Source organism: Cryptomeria japonica, chromosome 6 (genome assembly GCF_030272615.1).
Source record: "Cryptomeria japonica chromosome 6, Sugi_1.0, whole genome shotgun sequence".
Taxonomy (NCBI): Eukaryota; Viridiplantae; Streptophyta; class Pinopsida; order Cupressales; family Cupressaceae; genus Cryptomeria; species Cryptomeria japonica.
The window spans coordinates 147,224,126-147,233,058 of NC_081410.1; positions in this window are offsets into that span (position 1 = coordinate 147,224,126).

Genomic DNA, 8,933 nt, shown 5'->3' on the forward strand with positions numbered 1-8,933 from the left:
AGATGACTGAAAATATTGATGCATTGAGAACAACTGAAGATAACATAAGAGATATAGAAAAAGAAAAAGAATAGCTAGAAGCATTGTTGTCTGAAAAGAATGATGAAATCACAAGGATGACTGGAATTCAACATAATCTGTCTGATCAATTGGGTTATGCACATCATGAAGAAACTCTAAAAGAAAATGAGAACCAAGCATTGAAACTTGAATTATCAAGATTGACTGATGAACTTGAAGCAGAAAAGAAGTCAAAAGAAACACTGAAGAAAAGCTATGAAGCGTCAAGAATGTTGGATGAGCAACTAAACATAAGATCACCCAACAAATTTGTCGGACTCAGTTACAAAAGAAAAAACTCTACCGAGAAAGGAATCAACACCACCGAGAAAGGAGAATCATCAAAGAAGGCTGGAAACAAAGATAATTTGAAAGATAAGAAGCCTATTTGCAACTACTGTGGAAAACAAGGACATACTGTCAACATGTGCTGAATCAAAAAAGGTAAGCAATCGAATGTCACTAGGTCTGATGGTTATTGTTACAATTGCAATAAGTATGGTCACACATCTAAACAATGTAGGACAAAGTCTGTTGGCAATTATCAGAAGGAAAAATTCAAGGGGTTTTGCAAAAACTGCAATAGATATGGACACAATACCGAGAAGTGTTGGTTTAAGCAGAAAAACTGTATGTGGTCTCCACACCGAGCAAGTGATAGAAGCTACCGAACTCACATAGATCTCAATCGTCAATATACTGTAGTACCATGGGATTACAATACAAGGATATGGTGTGAATGTTGTGGAAGGTATGGACATATAAGTGCAAACTGTATGATAAGGTTTGGAATGAACAACTAGAGATCATGGAGAAATCTTGGAATGGCATGCTTTCATTGTCATAAATTTGGACACTTGGCTAAAGATTGCAGGGATCAACCTAGAGGAGATACTGAAGAGATAAGAATCAAATTACAGAAAAACTAGAAAAAGAAGGGAAATGGGTCAAATAATGAATAAAGCACCTTACCTACCGAGTTAGGTGCATCTACTTCTAATTAATCAATAAAGGTATGAAGGGACTGCGTTTTCACAAGGTCAGATCTTAACAGTTCCTATTTTAATCATGAACATAATTCCAAAATCTACGTAGCTAAGATGTATTAACATTTTTGAAATTGTATCTAGTCTTATGATTTACCAAAGAAGTCCATAAATGCAGTAAACCTGTCTAGTTGGTAAAAGCATATAAGGAAGTTAGTCGGTAAAGTGAAACCAAGTGCATTTAATGCTTATCTTACCTAATTGCATGAAGCTCGATAAGGTAAAGGGTGTATTTAAAGTTCTTTGTGCTGTCATTTTACACTTACCAGTTTTCAAAGAGTAGAGCTAAGCGAATCAAAGGTGGTCAAACATTTCCAGAGTGAATTCAAGGTACTTTCACACAATCTTAAATGCATTTTCAAGCAAGTTAACTGATCAATATCAGTTGTGAATATTTGCATTATATTTACTAAGTCGAAAGTGTTTTCTAGTTAGTTGAAACCCTAAGCTAATTTGTTAGTAGAAATACAAGTTTGAAATGGCTCCCAAGATGCAGAAACTCGTTGTAGTTGAGACTATTGAGAAGCCCTCACTAAAGTATTCCTTACCTCCCAAAGTGGCATATGAACCCGACGAGAAAACTGCATTTTCTCTTATTTCGAATAGGGTTCTGTTGGTTGAAGATGTCAGATTTTATACTAAGTGCCATGTTGAAGAGCTAGGTCATATCGAAATTAAGGACATGTGTGATGAATTATGCACCGATGGAATCTTGGATAGTAAGTTTGAGCATATCAAAGTTAAGGGGTTGACCGAAGCCCTAACCTATCCTCGAGTTTTTAAACCCCAATGGGTCAAATTTGTCTTGAGCAGAGTGCATGATGACTTTATGTGGTTAGAGGATCAACCATTCAAGATCACCAAGGAGATTATTCACATAATAACCGGATACCCTATATTCGACCATGCCTGAGCACAGAAGATGATTTCATAGAAGGAATTGATAACTTTAACTGGAGTTGAGTCTGATTGCAAAGGTCTTAAGTTGAATAATGTAACAGATGCAGAACTAAAGTTTGCAATTAGAGTCATTGGTTATTGTTTCTTCCAGTCAGCAAGAGAAAATAGTGTACCGTGTGCAGCTGTGGATTTGGCCTATAAAATTGTGAAAAAGGGTATGAAAATTAATTTATGTGAAGTATTGTTGAAGAATCTTTTTGAAAATCTCAACACAATGAGGAAACCTAAGAAGAATAACACTGCTAACACACTAAAGTTTGGGTCACTCTTAGTGTGTATGTTCTTCTATTTTCAGAAGTTCTTTCCTTCAGTCGGTAACATTGTTTGGGAATTACACCAACCAACCACCCATCAGATAAATGATTTTATCAATCAACCAGGTGTTAATTTCAATGAGATAATGGATGATTACTTCAACAAATTTTAGGAAAAGATGCATAACAGGTACAGGATCCCACCTCAGCTAGTGGAAAAATATAAGGATACTATATGTTTTGAAGTGGACACCGACTACTATTATGTCAATGCAGTAGAACCTAGAACTCAATCTTTACCGCCTATGAGTTATGAGATTGATTTTGATATTACTCAACAGCAGATAGATGCTTTTCTGGCACTTCCAAGGCACTCGACCGAGATCAGGTATGGTACCTATGAAGAGGTAAAAGAGAAGGTAAAAATGAGCATAGTAGTACCAAAGGCTACCAGAAAAGCCACTAAAATGATCAAAGATTTAACTAAGAAATTTGGAGAAGGTTCTACCTCCACACCTACTAAGCCAACAAGTAGGAAAGATGATCAACTTTCAATTGAGGAAGAATCTTAAGCTCAAGAAGCAGCAATTACTCTGAGCACCGAGTTGCCAAAGGGAAAAATATTGAAAAGAAAGAAACAAGATACAACTAAGGTATCACCGACTCCACCAGTTAAGTGACCTAACACTAGATCATCTGCAGTGTCACCCGGTAAGAGGTAGAAAAATGTTGAATTGCCTAAGGTTACAAAGACTTATAGAAAGTTGACCAGGAGACTCATTTTGAATAAGGAGTCAAGTGACACAAAATCCGAAGATGCAAATAAATTTTAGATTGTTAAAAGCACAAAGGAAGATGTACACAATGTTGACAATTTTTGTGCAAAATTGAAACAATATGGAGGATTTGGGTCATTCAGGTATGTAAAATATGACTCCAGAACAGAAGAAGAGAAGAGGAAAATAGAAGAGTCAGTAGTATGTACACTTCTCAAATTCTGAGTGGTTCCATTGGAAGTAGTTGATTTTCTTCTAAAAGCATTGTCCTCTCATATTGACAACAGATGGAAATATGCTATGGACTTGGAGAAGCAAATAAGAGAAAGAGTTTTGGTACATCTCTTTCCAGACATGTTGGTAGATGATATAAGAAATCATTTGAAAAACTACTAGACAAATTTTCAAGTAAAGCAAAGGGCCTTGAAAATGATGAATGGACTTTATCTTGAAGTAGAAAAGGAAACTAAAGAAAAATGGCAAGAAATTTTCAGAATTCAGACTGAAGAACCTCAAGGTGAAGTGGAAATAGTTGACATCACCAAGCAAGATCCTGCTTCAACTATTCAAATAGATGAGGATGTCATGGACAATGAGGCACAGGAAGAAGAAATGATAGAAGGAAATGCCTATGCCAAACTAGTATCAATTGAATCAGTCTTGGAACAAGTTAAGTCCTATCCTCCGGTAACTCAACAAGTGACAACTGAGAAACCTCAGGACATAGAACAAGGAAAAGAAGATCAAAAGGCTACACAAGGTGAATCTAACTCTTAGGCCACAAGCGAGCAAACTTCTCAAGCTCCTGCAAGCACTAAAACTGTTGCCACTGAGACCCCAAGAAAGGAAACATCGAAGGATACAACAGAGAAAACAGGAACTGACAAAAGTGTTGCTCCCATTGAGCAACATACCGAGGAAGATCAAGCCTCCAAAGCTATTTTACTCATTCAACCGGTAAAGGCATCATCATCAAAGGAGAAGAAAGCAAAGAAGCACAGTTTCAAGATAGATCTGTCAAAGCCTATTGTGCTGCCGAATGTTGGCATTTCAAAACTAAAAGGGCAAGCACTTACTGAATTCAGTGAGCTTTGTAAAGCCAAAGTAGAACAGGAAAAATAGATAGCTATTTAGAAGAAGAACCGAGTACTTTAGAAGGTTAAAGCATTATTGACAGACATGCTACCTAAAGCTACCGTAAGTAAAGATGCTACCATCCATATGCAACTGGATGAACTACTCACTCAATTGGAAACATCAAGAGTAGAGCCATCAGAATACCTTAGCAAATTAAAAGAAAAAGAGCTAACTGCCAAGATGATTGAAGAAGTGCAGAAAGCAATTGCTATAGGTAAAGTCAAGCTTGTTGGATTCATTTTTGAGTTGTCCCCTCAACTCAAGCACGTTATTCATTTATTCCAGAAGTTATGTACATTTTCATTCTTTATTAAAGATATCAAGCATAAGACCAAAGTCATTGAAAAAGAGATTACTGATCTCTCAAATAAACTGACTACCGAGCCAAATTCTATTCAAGATTTTTTTACAAAGCTACAAACTCTTATGGCTCAGCAGTTAGAACTTCAGAATGAAGAGCACAAAATAAGGATGGATATTATGACTCTTCAGACATTATTTATTCCCCATCTGTCATCAGGACAAGAGCAGATCAACCGAGCTACCCAACTATCCACACAAGCAGAGGGAGGCACTTTAGATGGTTTGATTTCATTGTTAGCTGATATTACAGCTTAGAATTCTTTAATGGAAAGTGTCAAGGATGCACTTACCAACGCTCTCAAAGACGCTCGTACTAAGTATAAATCTATTTTTGACCAGTTGCCCCCACCTAATGGTAACTAGTTTTGATGTTTGTCAAAAAGGGGGAGTGTATCAAGTATACAGAGTATTTGAGTGTACAAAGTTCATACTATCTACCGAGTGTACAGATGAAATTGACAGGGGGAGCATGGAACATCAGGAGCATGCAAATCAAGTTTTGTACAACATATTGATAAGGGGAGTATGTATTTGAAGTATGTATTTGAACAAATGTATATACTGTCATTTCAGTCAAATTTTGTAAGTATATAGATTTTGTGTTATGACTTTGAAAGGAGTTTTGTCAAACATACCAAACTAATGTCAAAAGGGGAGATTGTTACTATTTACTAAGTTGTCATTAGTTTTATGTCCAAAGTCATCCTATATACTCTAGTCGGTTAATACTACCGAAATATTCAGTCGGTAAGTACTAAGGGTGTCGATTACAGAAGAAAGGCTAGTCACCGAGATGAGAAATACTGAGCTGCCTACCGAGTAAAGTTCTTATGTCTATCAAGCAACAAAGAAGGTATACTGAGTTAATATGAACCAAGTGGAAACGTGTTACAAGATTCGAGAACAGGGAACCGTTATTACATAGGGAATTGCACTTAAAGATTTTGTATGATTTTGAGGAAGTTTATCCAATGAAATAATTTCTATGTTTATTCATTCGATAAAACATGTTTGTATGATCGATGTATGAACAAGATCACCGCCTCAGAGATCTATATATACAGAGTGATTTGAGTATCTAACATATAGAGGGAAGATGATGATTTGAAAATGAAAATCATGAGAGAAGATAAGATGTGATGATTGAACAAAGATATTCAGAGGTCACCGAGAAGGTTTTCAGAGAAAAATTTAAGAGACAGAGAATACAGAAGAGGTTACCGAGCTGATCTATCAATTACCGAGGTATGCTATGCGCATGGTAATTTCATATTGAGCACATAGAGTTTGCTATAACATTTCAGATGTAAAGTTGCAAATATTTTGTAAAGACTTTGATTGAATTATTTGAGTTGTGATAGAAACCTTTAACTGGGTAAAAGACTCTAACAAAGTCTATAAATTGTAAAGCCTTTAACCAGGTACAACATTTTGTAAAAGTGTTTGTAAAATCCTTTAGCAAGGTAGATCTAAAGATCTTGATATTCTTAACAGGGTAAGCTATCAAAAATAGCTAAACATGTAGCTCTAACCAAGCAACCTTTATTATTGCAGTAGTGAAGTTCTGGGTGCCATCCCCACGGCAGTTTTTCTCTCTAACCAAGAGTTTCTACGTAACCAAAATATTTGTGTTATGGAGTGAAATGTGTATGGATGTTATTTCTATGATTATGTTTTAGCATTATATATTATGAGATCAACTATACACAGTTTATGTTTATCAATAGGATTGTTTTTGAAGAAAAGTTTTGAAGTACTGATTCACCCCTCCCCTCTCAGTACATTAGCTTTCCTTGTTGGACCTAACACTTACTGGTTGAGCAGTTTTTAGTAGAATTGCTTGGAGATCGTGGAATTTCTTCTTGTTTGAGAGTTCAACGTTGTGGATTTGTATTTATTCCCTTGAGTTCATTGTCTTTATCGTGTTCAATTTATTCATGGCATTTGGCTTTGTTTCTGGTGAGACGTGGATTCTAGCATTGGCCCAGTTGGTATGTTCTTATCGGTTAGTCTGGCAGTGTGTTGAGAGAAGATGATTTTGGGTTGCGGTTGATCTCCATGACTTGTGGATCGTTAGAGATGTTGCTTTGGGCCTTGGCCGGTATTCCCGGAGGTCCGCACTTCATTTTATGTTTTTGTGTTTGTTCTTGGTGATTTAAGCTGACATGTTACCATTGCATGTTTCATGAACCGATTGGTCTTTGGGCCGACTTGATTGAGTTATAATTATTTGTGAACGGTATATATGGAAGCTGGTGAATCATTTGAGAATATAGAAGTTAGAAGATTGAAGACAAAGTTTATATATCAAGCAAAGATGTAGAGCTGGTGAGATTTTGATCCGGTAGGACTGAGGCTAGAAGGTTGAGGTTCGGGTTAGGGTAGAACCGGTAGACTATTCCCGAAAGCTGATTTGATATGAGGATGATCTGCGAATCTTGTAATTACATTGTGAGAATTGTTTGTATCCTGGATTGTGATCCAGCATGTGGCATGTGTAATTCTTCAAACTATTATAAGATTTATAATAAGATTCATTCATATTGTTTACCGGATATGTGTTTTGTTATGTTACCGGTTGTTCTTTATGTTGTTTCTAACATCTTGTTATCATTTACCAGTATGTTGTGCATTATTTGTGTGTTAAGCTACAAGGTTGGGTTGTCCTTCATTGGATCTCCCTCCCTTGACTACGTCAAATAGTCCTTGGATCTCCCTTTCTCACAATAAGTAGACAAAATTGATCTATCTCCCTAGGCTCATTTGTATTCCCAATGTGTTGGCAAAATTGAGATTAGGTCCTAGTCACCCGATCTCGCTTTTCCCGCCTCCACACTACTTAACCCAAAATATCTTAATTTGAAACCAAAAAAAAAAAAAAGCAGTCCACCACAAAAGAGGTACAACACCTTAGGAATGATAACAACTAATCTACAACATTCTCAAAGTAGTATCTAGATGAGGAAAGCGACACATTCCTCTGCACACTTCTAAGAACAACATCATAACTGATAAACAACAATGTCACTCATGAATCAACGAACCAATCAACTAGAAAATTGAAAACAAACTACCAAAACTGTTTTGGAACAACCATCTTAAACATATCCAGTACGAACCATGATACTATTCACTAGATCAATTAATAGAGATAACAATATCACTTACGAGCCAAACAAAGAACGTTAATCTTTAAAAAATACTTCATGTCAACATCCAAATCCATCCAAATAACCCGCCATCAAATTGCAAATAACTCTATAGCATATAATCAATCAGATAGTCATCTGAACTAGTGACTAGATGCAACCAATCATCAGAAACATTAACCAGGATAAACATCATCACACACTTCTGCTATATATCACTTCCAACCCATAACACAATACATTCATACAAACATCATAGTTTATCACAATACATTCAGCTAACTAGCACCAACATCCAGATCACACTAATAGGTTTGACATCAATGACAACAAAGACACACATATGTGTAACATGAATCTCCTATTATTACCTCAAACCCTACTAATGTATGAAGTAAATCAAAAGATAGAGATCCTCTCTTCCTCATTCTACTTTTGCTACAGTCACTTATGAACCTATTTTACGTTATCTTTTAATTGGTTGATGCCTTGTATGAACTTTAAGGGTGTGAATTTTTCTAACCACCTTTATTTTGTGAATAGTCTGTAACATTATTTTCTAATTGGTAAATAGACATGATGCATTAAAAAAAATTAGATTAATCCTAGCACTAATATTGAGAGAATCATATAATTTGAAAAGCACACACACTTTCTAAGTTAGGTTGCATTTTTTCATCTATTACAAGTATAGAGTGGGCCTAGAATAATTTAATGAATCTGATTGTTGCTACTTCTTTGTATCCTAGGAACTCACAGACTACTTGAAGGCACAAAGAAACTTGATAGATATTTTCATGTTTATGTATGCTTGATTCCCTTTGGCCACATGTCAAACCCTAATTCACTACAACGCCACCTTAAAATCATGGAATTGAGAGTATAAATACCATAGACCAAAGAATACTTACTAGGTTCTATTGCATAGGATTTTTAGAGTCCGTAAAAATTATAGGAATTATAAAATATGAAGACTTACAAGTAAAGCACTCTATATAATATGATTAGAGAAAAATTTTGAACCCCTAAATATATCCCCCACAGACTTCAACTTAGTCTTTAAACTTCAAACTTTTACTCAATTCAATTACATAGGTCAAGTCATGTTTGTAGAATAAGAAAACTAAATATCAAATGCAAAATCCTTGTAAATTTTAGATGTTAAAAGTCTGTTTCAAGTCTAGAAGG